This window comes from Schistocerca americana, chromosome 7 (assembly GCF_021461395.2).
Source record: "Schistocerca americana isolate TAMUIC-IGC-003095 chromosome 7, iqSchAmer2.1, whole genome shotgun sequence".
In the NCBI taxonomy this organism is placed as follows: domain Eukaryota; kingdom Metazoa; phylum Arthropoda; class Insecta; order Orthoptera; family Acrididae; genus Schistocerca; species Schistocerca americana.
This window is the reverse complement of record NC_060125.1, coordinates 352,470,037-352,482,788: the sequence shown is the minus strand read 5'-3', so window position 1 is coordinate 352,482,788 and position 12,752 is coordinate 352,470,037. Positions and strand designations below refer to the sequence as shown.

General features: G+C 45.1%; 1 protein-coding gene across 1 annotated transcript in view; it reads left to right on the top strand.

Annotated features, from left to right (window-relative positions):
- LOC124622317 (cardioacceleratory peptide receptor-like) overlaps positions 1-12,752 on the top strand; it is a 364,747-nt gene that overhangs the window by 75,151 nt on the left and 276,844 nt on the right. The window lies entirely within an intron of this gene.

Here is a 12,752-nt window from a genome sequence, read left to right as displayed (position 1 = left end):
TCAGCATTTTGCCGGTCATTTTTGAAAGAATTGTACCAGCAGAAATATGCTGACAAAATATCGCACAGCGAACATAAGCTCTGTTCAGATCGCAGTAGGGTTTCGGTGCCATTTTTCTTCAACAGAACACAAAACTTTAATGCATAACGATATTCACGAAAATCAGTCATGACGACGTTCAGTGCCCGTTACGAAACACTTTCACTCTCACAGATAAAGTTATGGCTGTGAAATCTGCAGTGATTAGCTATTCAAGAGCCAACTGCCTTGCCGCAGTGGTAACACCGGCTCCCGTCAGATCGCCAAAGTTAACCAATGTCGGGCTTGGCAGGCACTTGGCTGGGTGATTATCCGAGTCTTCCGAGCGCTGCTGGGAAGCAGTGTGCACTCAGCCCTCATGAGGCATACTGAAGAGCTGCCTGATTGAGAGGTAGCGGCTCCGTTCACAAAAGCCGACAGTAGGCAGCAGAAGCCGTGTGTTGACCAAATGTCTCTCCGTTCTGGGTGCAGTGACGCCTGTGGACTGAGGTTCACACGGCGGTCGGTCGGTATCTTTGGGCCTTCAAGCCCTGTTCGAATGGAGCTTAGTTTTAATTTAGCGATTAGCGTTTGTCGTTCAACGGTGCGAGGACAGTTGTTCAATGTAGGCACTTTACAGAAAGAAAAGTCATTGTCATTCCTTACTGAACGTCTCTCGTATGTTATTCGAAACAGGATTAGCCTAGTGAGAGTTTATTGCAATATGTACATGAATAAAATTATTATTACTATTGTTATTATTTCTTTTCGAAGAACGATGATTCATAGTTTATGTTATTATTTCTTTTCGAAGAACCATGATTTGTTGTAGTGATACAAGTGTTTTGTAAAATACGACGAAAAAAAAATTTCACACTCCCTCCTCACAATCACCTACACTGAACAGATGCACTTCAGACACACCACTCACACTTTGTGAAAGAGAGTTGCTATTCTATGCAAAGAAGGTCAGCTTTTTGAATTAGAAGAAGTAATAACATCGTTCCTCTAGCCAACATTGTCACATAGTTTTATCTTACTTTCTTCTTTTATATGCTGACGCTACTGCTACTTACAAAATCTTTAAATAAGTGTGGCTCCGTCATTTTTAACTGTGATCATTTGTCTCAAGTAGCACCATTCTTTACCATTCAGCACTGTCCGTATCTTACTGACATTTGTCACACAGTTTTTCGGTGCCTGCACAGATGGCATCTGCTTTATGTTCCTGTGATTAATCTCTTAAACCATTCCACCATTTGTACTTGATACCCTATCAATTCCTTCTATTGTTAGTCTATACATTTACAACGCTTCATAATTACTAAAACTCCATATATAACAAGAACGCTGTAGGGTCTCTTATAGTGTTGTCGCCCCTTTCTGCATCACATTTATCTCAATGCTACCATTGTTGTTTTGCGTGACACTATCATAGCACAGGCCTACATTTATGTATTAAGCACTTTCTTGCTTCCCACTGTTAAAGAACCATTTCGGGGATGACGATTGCATCTTTCAACACGATTGAGCACCTGTTCATAATGCACTGCCTATTTTGGAGTGTTTACACGACAATAAGATCCCTGTAATGGAGTGGCCTGCAAAGAGTCCTGACCTTAATCCTACAGAACACCTTTGGGATGTTTTGGATCGCCGACTTCGTGCGAGACCTCACCTACCGACATCGATACCTCTCCTCAGTGCAGCACCTCGTGAAGAATGGGCTGCCGTTCCCCAAGAAACCTTCCAGCTCATGATTGAACGTATGCCTGCGAGAGTGGAAGATGCCAAGGCTAATACCATATTTAATTTCAGCATTACGGTTGGCGGGCGCCACGAACTTGTAAGTCATTTTCAGGCAGGTGCCCGGATACTTTTCATCACATAGTGTATGTCTGTGAAAGCTACTGAAGATATTAACATCCTACGTTATAATGGCCTTCATTTTTTATATTCTGCCACATCTGATCCAATGCTAGGTCAGATACTACAAACACTGCTACATCGATGTATATTTTCCGCTAAGCAACATATGAATCAATGGCAGTTGATTCTTACACCGAATCTCAGGTCTAAATTCTGATTTCGACAGTACACATCTTTACATCTAACTGGCAGTAATATAGAGAGTGGTCAGAAAGTGTGGAAATCCTGTAAAGATGTTGCAAGGTAGGTTGCACTAAGAAATAACTGTTAACGAACAAATTCGGTGCATTACGCTGTTTCCAAGTTAACTAGCACTAAACTGAGCCCATCAGGCCGTTGCGTCTGCAAATCCAAGCGGCCCGCCAGAAAAAAATTTGCCTCAGTTGCTCTCATAGCGTACGTGATAACACTCAACACCAGTCTGCCTTTGTCTCGTGTTCGATCCTTACTACCGTCCCATGTCTAAGTTTCGTTGTTCACTCAGTTTTTCGGTTGTAGGAAACCAAATGAACAACACATTTGGCAACACCGTCTCTGACGGGCCACTTGAATTTGCTTTTTAGACTGTTTCTCACGACCTTGTATTTTTGGAACATCCTACTCAGCCTTCTTCATTTATGATATACACTCCTGGAAATGGAAAAAAGAACACATTGACACCGGTGTGTCAGACCCACCATACTTGCTCCGGACACTGCGAGAGGGCTGTTCAAGCAATGATCACACGCACGGCACAGCGGACACACCAAGAACCGCGGTGTTGGCCGTCGAATGGCGCTAGCTGCGCAGCATTTGTGCACCGCCGCCGTCAGTGTCAGTCAGTTTGCCGTGGCATACGGAGCTCCATCGCAGTCTTTAACACTGGTAGCATGCCGCGACAGCGTGGACGTGAACCGTATGTGCAGTTGACGGACTTTGTGTGAGGGCGTATAGTGGGCATGCGGGAGGCCGGGTGGAAGTACCGCCGAATTGCTCAACACGTGGGGCGTGAGGTCTCCACAGTACATCGATGTTGTCGCCAGTGGTCGGCGGAAGGTGCACGTGCCCGTCGACCTGGGACCGGACCGCAGCGACGCACGGATGCACGCCAAGACCGTAGGATCCTTTGCAGTGCCGTAGGGGACCGCACCGCCACTTCCCAGCAAGTTAGGGACACTGTTGCTCCTGGGGTATCGGCGAGGACCATTCGCAACCGTCTCCATGAAGCTGGGCTACGGTCCCGTACACCGTTAGGCCGTCTTCCGCTCACGCCCCAACATCGTGCAGCCCGCCTCCAGTGGTGTCGCGACAGGCGTGAATGGAGGGACGAATGGAGACGTGTCGTCTTCAGCGATGAGAGTCGCTTCTGCCTTGGTGCCAATGATGGTCGTATGCGTGTTTGGCGCCGTGCAGGTGGGCGCCACAATCAGGACTGCATACGACCGAGGCACACAGGGCCAACACCCGGCATCATGGTGTGGGGAGCGATCTCCTACACTGGCCGTACACCACTGGTGATCGTCGAGGGGACACTGAATAGTGCACGGTACATCCAAACCGTCATCGAACCCATCGTTCTACCATTCCTAGACTGGCAAGGGAACTTGCTGTTCCAACAGGACAATGCACGTCCGCATGTATCCCGTGCCACCCAACGTGCTCTAGAAGGCGTAAGTCAACTACCCTGGCCAGCAAGATCTTCGGATCTGTCCCCCATTGAGCATGTTTGGGACTGGATGAAGCGTCGTCTCACGCGGTCTGCACGTCCAGCACCAACGCTGGTCCAACTGAGGCGCCAGGTGGAAATGGCATGGCAAGCCGTTCCACAGGACTACATCCAGCATCTCTACGATCGTTTTCATGGGAGAATAGCAGCCTGCATTGCTGCGAAAGGTGGATATACACCGTACTAGTGCCGACATTGTGCATGCTCTGTTGCCTGTGTCTATGTGCCTGTGGGTCTGTCAGTGTGATCATGTGATGTATCTGACCCCAGGAATGTGTCAATAAAGTTTCCCCTTCCTGGGACAATGAATTCACGGTGTTCTTATTTCAATTTCCAGGAGTGTGTTTACATTACGTTGTCGACTTCGAATTATGTAGCTCTATCCTCGGAAATCTATCGGGGACTGGGCGTCACTGTGGTCCTCCTCCTCATCATCATACGTCACAGTAGCTAGATTGGACTGTTTAAAAAAATGGACTGTGCAAAAAATGGGGACTTTGTACAGGCGCTGATGACCGCGCAGTTGAGCGCCCAACAACAAAAGATCATCGGAAATCTAAATGAGTAGACAGTATTCCTTGCTAGCATCTTCTTGAATCGTTTACTTCTAAAGTTGGCTTCCAGAGAGCATCTTTTTTGTGCACGCAACTTGAATTGCTCGATGAACTTCATGATCGACTGATTTGGATAGTCATATGACACATGAGGAAAAGAGTTATAGATCTCCGAAATCTGTAACAATATGTAAATATGAACATTAGCTGAGTGGAATATCCTAATACATGGGGTGATTCTGTTTGCATCCGGAAGAGTTGCAATAAACTTCTCACTAAACGATGAACAGTGTCTTTTCATAATATGTTCAAATGTGTGTGAATTCCTAAGGGACCAAACTGCTGAGGTCATAGGTTCCTAGACTTACACTCTACTTGAACTAACGTATGCTAAGAACAACACACACACCCGTGCCCGAGGGAGGACTCGAACCTCCGTCAGGAGGAGCCGCGCAAACCGCGACATGGCGCCTCTAAACGCGCGGCCACTCCGCGCGGCTCTTTTCATAGTTAAATTAATTACAGAGATATCGGTATCAGCTTTGCTTTTTTTCATATTACTGCTGCTAGAATGGTAATACTAAGGATAGTCGCCCTCCCATTCGAGCTTGCGTCCCACAGGGCTCAGTGCTGGAGCCCCTGTTTTAAGTGTTACACACAGCAGACATACTGCACCCGCTGAGTGTGCAGTTGGCGCTGTGCGCTGGTGACATGGCGTTATGTTCTAAGAATCGAAGCGTCGATTTGATGATACTGACGCTTCTACAGGGAGCAGAAGACTAACTAGCTGACAGGGCAATCACATGGCGGCTTGCGTTAATGCAGCCAAAACGCAAGTTTCGGTTATCGCTGAGAGGCGAATACCAGCTGCAGTACGGAGGCACTCCAGTACAAGCGGACCGACAAAGTCTGCTATCTGAATGTCACGATAGACAAGCTTCTAACTTGGTGAAATCACAGTGGCGACGTCGGACGAAACAGACTATGACGAATCCGTCACGTATACCTAGTGCCTTGTACGACCTCTTTAGGGATTACATACAGGTTGTATGGTCCATACCACCGACATCCAAATCGACTGTCTGCAAACCATACAAAATTGAGAACCCAGCGCTGCTCTCCAGCTCCCATGGGGTACCCAACGCACGTGTTGTATCAACTGGCGGGTATGCGGAGACTAAATTAAATATTCCGGGCGACCAGTGAGCACTTCGGACCAATGAAAACATCGCTTCCCTCGCCCACAGACTATACTCCAGCTTCGTGCAATCAGATGGTCGGACCTTCTGGGACACGAAGAAGACGCAGATTTCGGCAGTGGTCCTCCCAAATCTTCTTGCTCGCAGGGAACATGCGCAGGCAGCTAACAGGTGCAGGAACCCCGTTAGTCGTCCGTGAGCAATCACAGCTGAGGTTTCCAACAGCGCCGGCGCCTACACCCATCATGCTGTGCTGACGAGTTGTTACAGAACACTAGACGGAAAAAACGTAGAAACAATCCGAAACGTTGAGAATACCAAAAAAGCCAAGACAAACAATTTCAGATCCTTTTAAATGAAAATTTCGCTACTTGCCTGTATAGATCGTTTATTCTGTTCTACAGTCAACATTTTGGGCTTTGCCCATTTTCTGGTGTCACCGTTTTGGGCATTCTCAGACTATTAAACGAATTCATCGTCGAAGTATATTAAACTTGGTTATTAATGCAGCTGTTACAACCTTTTTATGCTGTGACATGTGCATTATATAACCAACTTTAATATAACTCTGGGACAAAAGGAAAAGGACAAACATCATACCACGAAGAAATCCTTAGATGTGATGTTCATGTAAAGACAAACTAATGACTACGTTTTCAAAAAGCTGAATAGTTTTCCCAGGGAAAAGAGGTTTCTAATTGAGCAACTCTGGCTCTTATACAAGCAGTTAAACGGCTTGTCATTGACTGTCAGATTTGTTGGCTGTTTATCTGAGGGATATCATACCAAATTCTTTCCAACTGGCGCCCTACATCGTGAAAATCCCTATTTGATTGGACGGCCTCCCCCGTTATGCTCCAAACGCTCTCAATTCGGGAGAGATCTCGACGAGCAGTAGAAACTCTCGCCGGGGGCCCTATCTTGCTGAAATGTAAGGCCAGCTGTACGACAGGGGTGCGTCAGGTTGATATCCTACTGCTCTCCAGGGCGTCTCCAGACATGCCTTCGTTGGCCGTCGGGGCTCAGTTCGAAGTGGAACTCATCACTGAAGACTACTGCCGTGGCGCGCACAGCCACACAAACGTAACGGCCAGCTACCGCGTCAGAGTTAAGCGGCGGCTGGAACTTAGTGCCGGCGCGTTCAGCCAGCCGGCGCTAGAGGCGCTCCCACCTAACATTCAACCAGCCGCGAACTATGCCGCCCGCAAGATACGTCGACGCAGCCGGAACGTCCATGTGGCACGTCTTCGCTACGCCGGCCATCGACCCCCGACTCTGCGCCTGTCTACTTCCTCGGCATCCTCCGGAAGGCGTCGAGAGAAAACCCGACAAAGGAACGTAAATTCAGTTCAGTTGCTAATATTTCAATTCAATAAGGTGGCATATTCTTTGGCTTGTTATAAAATTTTGGTAGGAGAAGAAGTCTTTTGTTTTCGAAGAAAGTTTATCTTTTTGTAAAATTCAGCGGTGGCCTTACTCCACCTAATAAAAAATAACAACTACTGTACTCCAATCGACGTGATTACAGCCCGTAGACGTATCCGGAGACTTTCCAGGCAGCGGTGGGATATCATCCTGACTCCCGCCTTCCATACCTTTCGACAACCACGAATGATGGTCTGGGTTGGCATTTCTTTTCGTGGCAGGGCCACAGTCATTGTCATCCTTGGCACCCTTGCAGCCAGCAGTAAATCGACAAAATGGCTCTGAGCTCTATCCGACTTAACTTCTGAGGTCATCAGTCCCCTAGAACTTAGAACTAATTAAACCTAACTAACCTAAGTACATCACACACATCCATGCCCGAGGCAGGATACGAACCTGCGACCGTAGCCGTCACGCGGTTCCAAACTGAAGCGCCTAGAACCGCACGGCCACACCGGCCGGCAGTAAATCGACAACGATACTCTACACGCCGTTTTGTTATCCTTCGTGATAAGCAATCCTGGGATTATATTTAGCTAGATAATGCCCGTACGCACGCGGTGAGAGTTTCTGCTGCTTGCCTTCGTGATTCCCGAACCCTACCTTGGCGAGAAAATTCGCGCGATCTTTCCCCAATTGAGTACGTTTCAAGCATTAAGTACAGGGTCCTCCAACCAGCTCTGGACTGACGATCTCACACAATTTGACACGTACATCACATCTACAGATCTCTGTCCCATTCCGATAATTGCTTCATGATCCGTCTTTTTTGTGCCTAATAGGGAATTTTGACGATGACTTCCTTTATAGAAGTGTTATCATGACCAACATTGGAGTACTTGAAAATGGTTAATGGGCGAAATCATAATTCTATAATTCTACAACAGAAAGAATGGTCTACGACTATACAGTCAAAGGGCTGAATTTTCATTAAAAAGAAAAAAAAAACTTAAGTGGCTCTGGTCCCAAACTATGGTAAATATTGTTAATCTCAGACCCGTTTAAGAAAGAGAAAGAGTCAAATGCCCAATTTACAAACAATTCTGGCCTAGCGAAATCATAGAGATAAATGATGAGTGTGCGGCTTTCATTCTGTCTTCCTCCATCACATCCGTCCAGTGCGGGTCAGTTTGAAAAAATAAAATGCCTTTTACAAACTAAGAGAAATTAGAGTGCAGGTTCTATATGGAGAAAGTAGAAACAATGTGAAGAGAATAGTTGACTTGTACGCAAAAAGCTGTACCCGACAGCCGGTGTGTTAACTAACTACCCAGCAAACGTGCAAATAATTGATATTAGGTTACTGGAATAGTACGGAGAGGTAAGAAAGAAGCCTAGAACTAGTCGTTTGAGCGAAATACAGGATGTCTCAAAACAGACGCTGCAACTTTAATGTGGTATAACTTCACAACTAATTAATATATTCACACCCTGTTTGGCTTCTGTGACACACTATGTCACAGAATTTTCATACCAATGAGTCAATTCCAGCACGTGAGCCTTTAATGGCACGTACAAGAAGCAGTCTGTATTCAAGCTCTATTCACACTCGGTGCAACATACCCGCATCTACTGTGTCAATAGTAGCAACGATTCGGTTCTTTAAATCATTTATGTGATTGACAGGCGTTTGGTACACCCTACAATTGACGTAGCTACATAGAAAGAAGTCCAACGGTGTAATCTCAGGAGACCTAGGAGGCCAGGGGACTTTACGACATCTGCCATTCCTGCTATATGGGAGCATCTGGTCTAGAACATCTGGCACAATCTGAACCCAATGTGGCGGTGCACCATCTTGTTGGTGAACGACTCTGGCTTGGCAGAGAGCCAGTTGTGGTCCCGCAAACGGCTCCAATATATCAAGGTAATAGTTCGAAGTAACTGTTTTTGTTTGAGAAAAAAACTGTCCCTCAGTGCGGTCAACCATCAAGGAAGACCACACTTTCACTTTGAGCTGCCAGCCAACTCTTCCGTGGGAGTATGCGTATTGGTTTTGCCCCAGATGCGAAAATTGTGGAATGTTGCTTCGTCAGAAAATGCTCTTCAACGCTGGGAAGAAAGAAGGTGCTTAAAAAGTCAATGTAGGCCTGTGCTGTGATAATGCCACGTAAAACAACACGGGGTGCAAGTCCACTCCATGAAAAACACAACCACACCAGAACACCACCGCCTCCGCATTTTACTTTTGGCACTACACACGCTGGGATATGACGTTCACCGGGCATTCGCCATACCCACATCCTGCCATCGGATCGCCACATTGTGTTCCGTGATTCGTCACTCCACACAACGCTTTTCCACTGTTCAATTGTCCAATGTTTACGCTCCGTACACCGAGTGGGGCGTCGTTTGGCATTTACCAGCGTGATGTGTGCCTTATGACCAGCCGCTCGACCATGAAATCCAAGTTCTCTCATCTTCCGCCTAACTGACATACTACTTTAAGCTGATCGGGATGCAGTTTGGAATTCGTGGGTTATGGTCGGGACAGAAGTCTGCCTACTGCACATTACGCCCCTCTTCAACTGTCGGCGGTCTCTGTCAGTCAACAGACGAGGTCGGCCTGTACTTTTTTGTGCTGTGTGTGTCCCTTCACGTTTCCACTTCACTATCACGTCGGAGACAATGGACCTACGGATGTTTATGAGTGTTGAAATCTCGCCTGCAGACGTATGACACAAGTGACACCCAATCACCTGGCTATGTTCGAAGTCCGTGAGTTCCTCGGAGCACCCCATTTTGCTCTCTCACGATGTCTGTTGACTACTGAGATCGCTGATATGGAAGAGCTGACAGTAGATGGCAGCACAATGCACTTAATATGTAAAACATATGTTTTTCGAGGTGTCAGGATACTTTTGATCACATAGTGCACCTTCACAAACCATGAAAAGCTTGATGTAAGAAATACTGGTACAGATTAGTGTGGCAAGAGATATGGAGGTGTGAAACCAACGTAAAAGTCAACGCACTTCATGGTTGGTGGAAACAGCATAGTTCATTCCTATAAAATTCGCCAAGTCTGGTCACCTCACTAGCATTACCTCCATACACCTGTGAAGCTCTCTGGTCTAGAGGTGTGCAAGTACGAAGGCGCAGAACGTGGTTTGGTCACCAACGTGCGTACTCTCTTTCCCACGTCAGCGGCGCCAGTCCTTACCTACCGTACCAACGCAACGCTGAGTTGAGCGCCACATTCGGGCACTGTTTGTGCTTCTGACTCTAACTAGAAAAATTAGCATCCTAGGAAAAATATCGACTTGGTTCCTTAACATAATACTTGTCGTGTTTGCTTTATGCCAACTACAATGAACAGTACAATGGATAAGTACGTACATGTATAACTTCCCTGCGGCTATGGCAACAATGAAAATCATTAATCTCAGGGTGATATCAATTAGTGTCCAACTAACCAGCAGAGAGCAAGTTCACGACTTTCAATTTTAAAATGACTTGCTAAATGAAGAAAACGTTTGGTCATGTAAAGTTATTTTTAAACCGTAAGAGCAATATGGATCAATCACGACACTCATTCATTAGCATAGGCATTAGCAAATAATTGAAAAAGCTATAAACAGATAATGAACATTAAAGGGTATCAATGTGAAATAATCACAGGAGTTAAAACCGTGAGCTACAATAGTTGGTTTAACTATATGACATAAGTTTATAAAAATAAACACACACACACACACACACACACACACACACACACACACACACACACACACACACAACATTCCATTAGAACTACTGATAGCCTTAGGATAGCCAGCAGCCCTGACAAAATTCTACCATCTGGTGAACACGATGTATGAGACAGGTGAAATATATTCAGACTTTAAGAAGAATATAATAATTCCAATCCCAAAGAAAGCAGGGGTTGACCGATGTGAAAATTGCTGAACTATCAGTTTAATAAGCCACGACTGCAAAATACTAACACGAATTCTTTGCAGAAGAAAGGAAAAACTGGTAGAAGCCGACCTCGGGGAAGATCAGTTTCGATTTAGTAGAAATGTTGTAACACGTGAGGCAATACTGACCCTACGACTTACCTTAGAAAATAGATTAAGGAAAGGCAAACCTACGTTTCTAGCATTTGCAGACTTAGAGGAAGCTTTGGACAATGTTGAATGGAATACTCTCAAACTCTGAAGGTGGCAGGGGTGAAGCACAGGGAGCGAAAGACTAATTACAATTTGTACAGAAACCAGATGGCAGTTATAAGGGTCGAGTATCATGAAAGGAAAGCAATGGTTGGGAAAGATGTGAGACAGCGTTGTAGCCTATCCCCGATGTTATTCAATCTGTATATTGAGCAAGCAGTAAAGGAAACAAAAGAAAAATTAGGAGTAGGAATTAAAATTCATGAAGAAGAAATAAAAACTTTGAGCTTCGCTGATGACATTGTAATTCTGTCAGAGACAGCAAAGGAGCTGGAAGAGCAGCTGAACGGAATGGACAGTGTCTTGAAAGAAGGATATAAGATGAACATCAACAAAAGCAAAACGAGGATAATGGAATGTAGTCGAATTAAATCGGGTGATGCTGAGGGAATTAGGTTAAGAAATGAGACGCTTAAAGTAGTAAATGATTTTTGCTATTTGGGGAGAAAAATAGCTGATGATGGTCGAAGTAGAGAGGATATAAAATGTAGACTGGCAATGTCAAGGAAAGCGTTTCTGAAGAAGACAAATTTCTTAACATCGAGTGTAGATTGAAGTGTCAGGAAGTCGTTTCTGAAAGTATTTGTATGGAGTGTAGCCATGTAGGGAAGTGAAACGTGGACGATAGTTTAGACAAAAAGAGAATGGAAGCTTTCTAAATGTGGTGCTATAGAAGGATCCTAAAGATTAGATGGGTGGATCACGTAACTAATGAGAAGGTATCGAATAGAATTGAGGAGAAGAGAAATTTGTGGCAGAACTCGTCTAGAAGAAGGTATCGGTTGGTAGGACATATTCTGAGGCATCAAGGGATCACCAATTTAAATTGGTGGGCAGCGCGGAGTGTAAAAATTGTAGAGGGAGACCAAGAGATGAATACACTAAACAGATTCAGGAAGATGTAAGTTGCAGTAGGTACTCGGAGATGAAGAGGCTTGCACAGGGTAGAGTAGAATGGAGAGCTGCATCAAAGCTGTCTCTTGACTGAAGACTGAAGACCACAACAATATATATATATATATATATATATATATATATATATATATATATATATATATATGCTGTCCTCACATCGATTGTTAAGAGCCGTCCGCTGTGTCGAGCGGTTCTAGGTTCTTCATTCCGGAACCACACGGCTTCTACGATCGAATTCTGCCTCGGGCATGGATGTTTGTGATGTCCTTAGGTTAGTTAGGTTTAAGTAGTTCTAAGTCTAGGGGAATGATGACCTCAGATGTTAAGTCCCATAGCCATTTGAACCATTTGACTGTTAAGACAATATCCAATCAAGAAGACAAAGATATATTGATTCATAGTGCAAGCGAGGCATTGGAAGTCAGCAGCAAGTGTACACCAAATGCTCTGACCCGAGTAAAAAGATCACAGGAACCTGCAGCCAAAATCTCAAAGTTCAACAGCTGTATACAAGTCTTTAAACAGCAACTGAGTGCAGTTGAAAATATTCAGTCACTGGTAACCGTGTTGTGACTCTAAGTTCAACAGCATTCAGGATTGCAAAATATAAGTTCTGAACAGGAGGACAATCAAATATATTTTAGTCCCAAGCTCGAGTGGCGCTGTGGCCGCACAATACGTTCAAAGACCTTACTAATCTAACAGAATACCGACAAACGACCACGAGCTCTCCACTCCTCGGTTATTTAAAACCTTGGTCACATGACCACTATATTAGCACAGTGCCTTTTAACATGACCACCATTCGCGAGAATAGACATATCATAACAGTTGT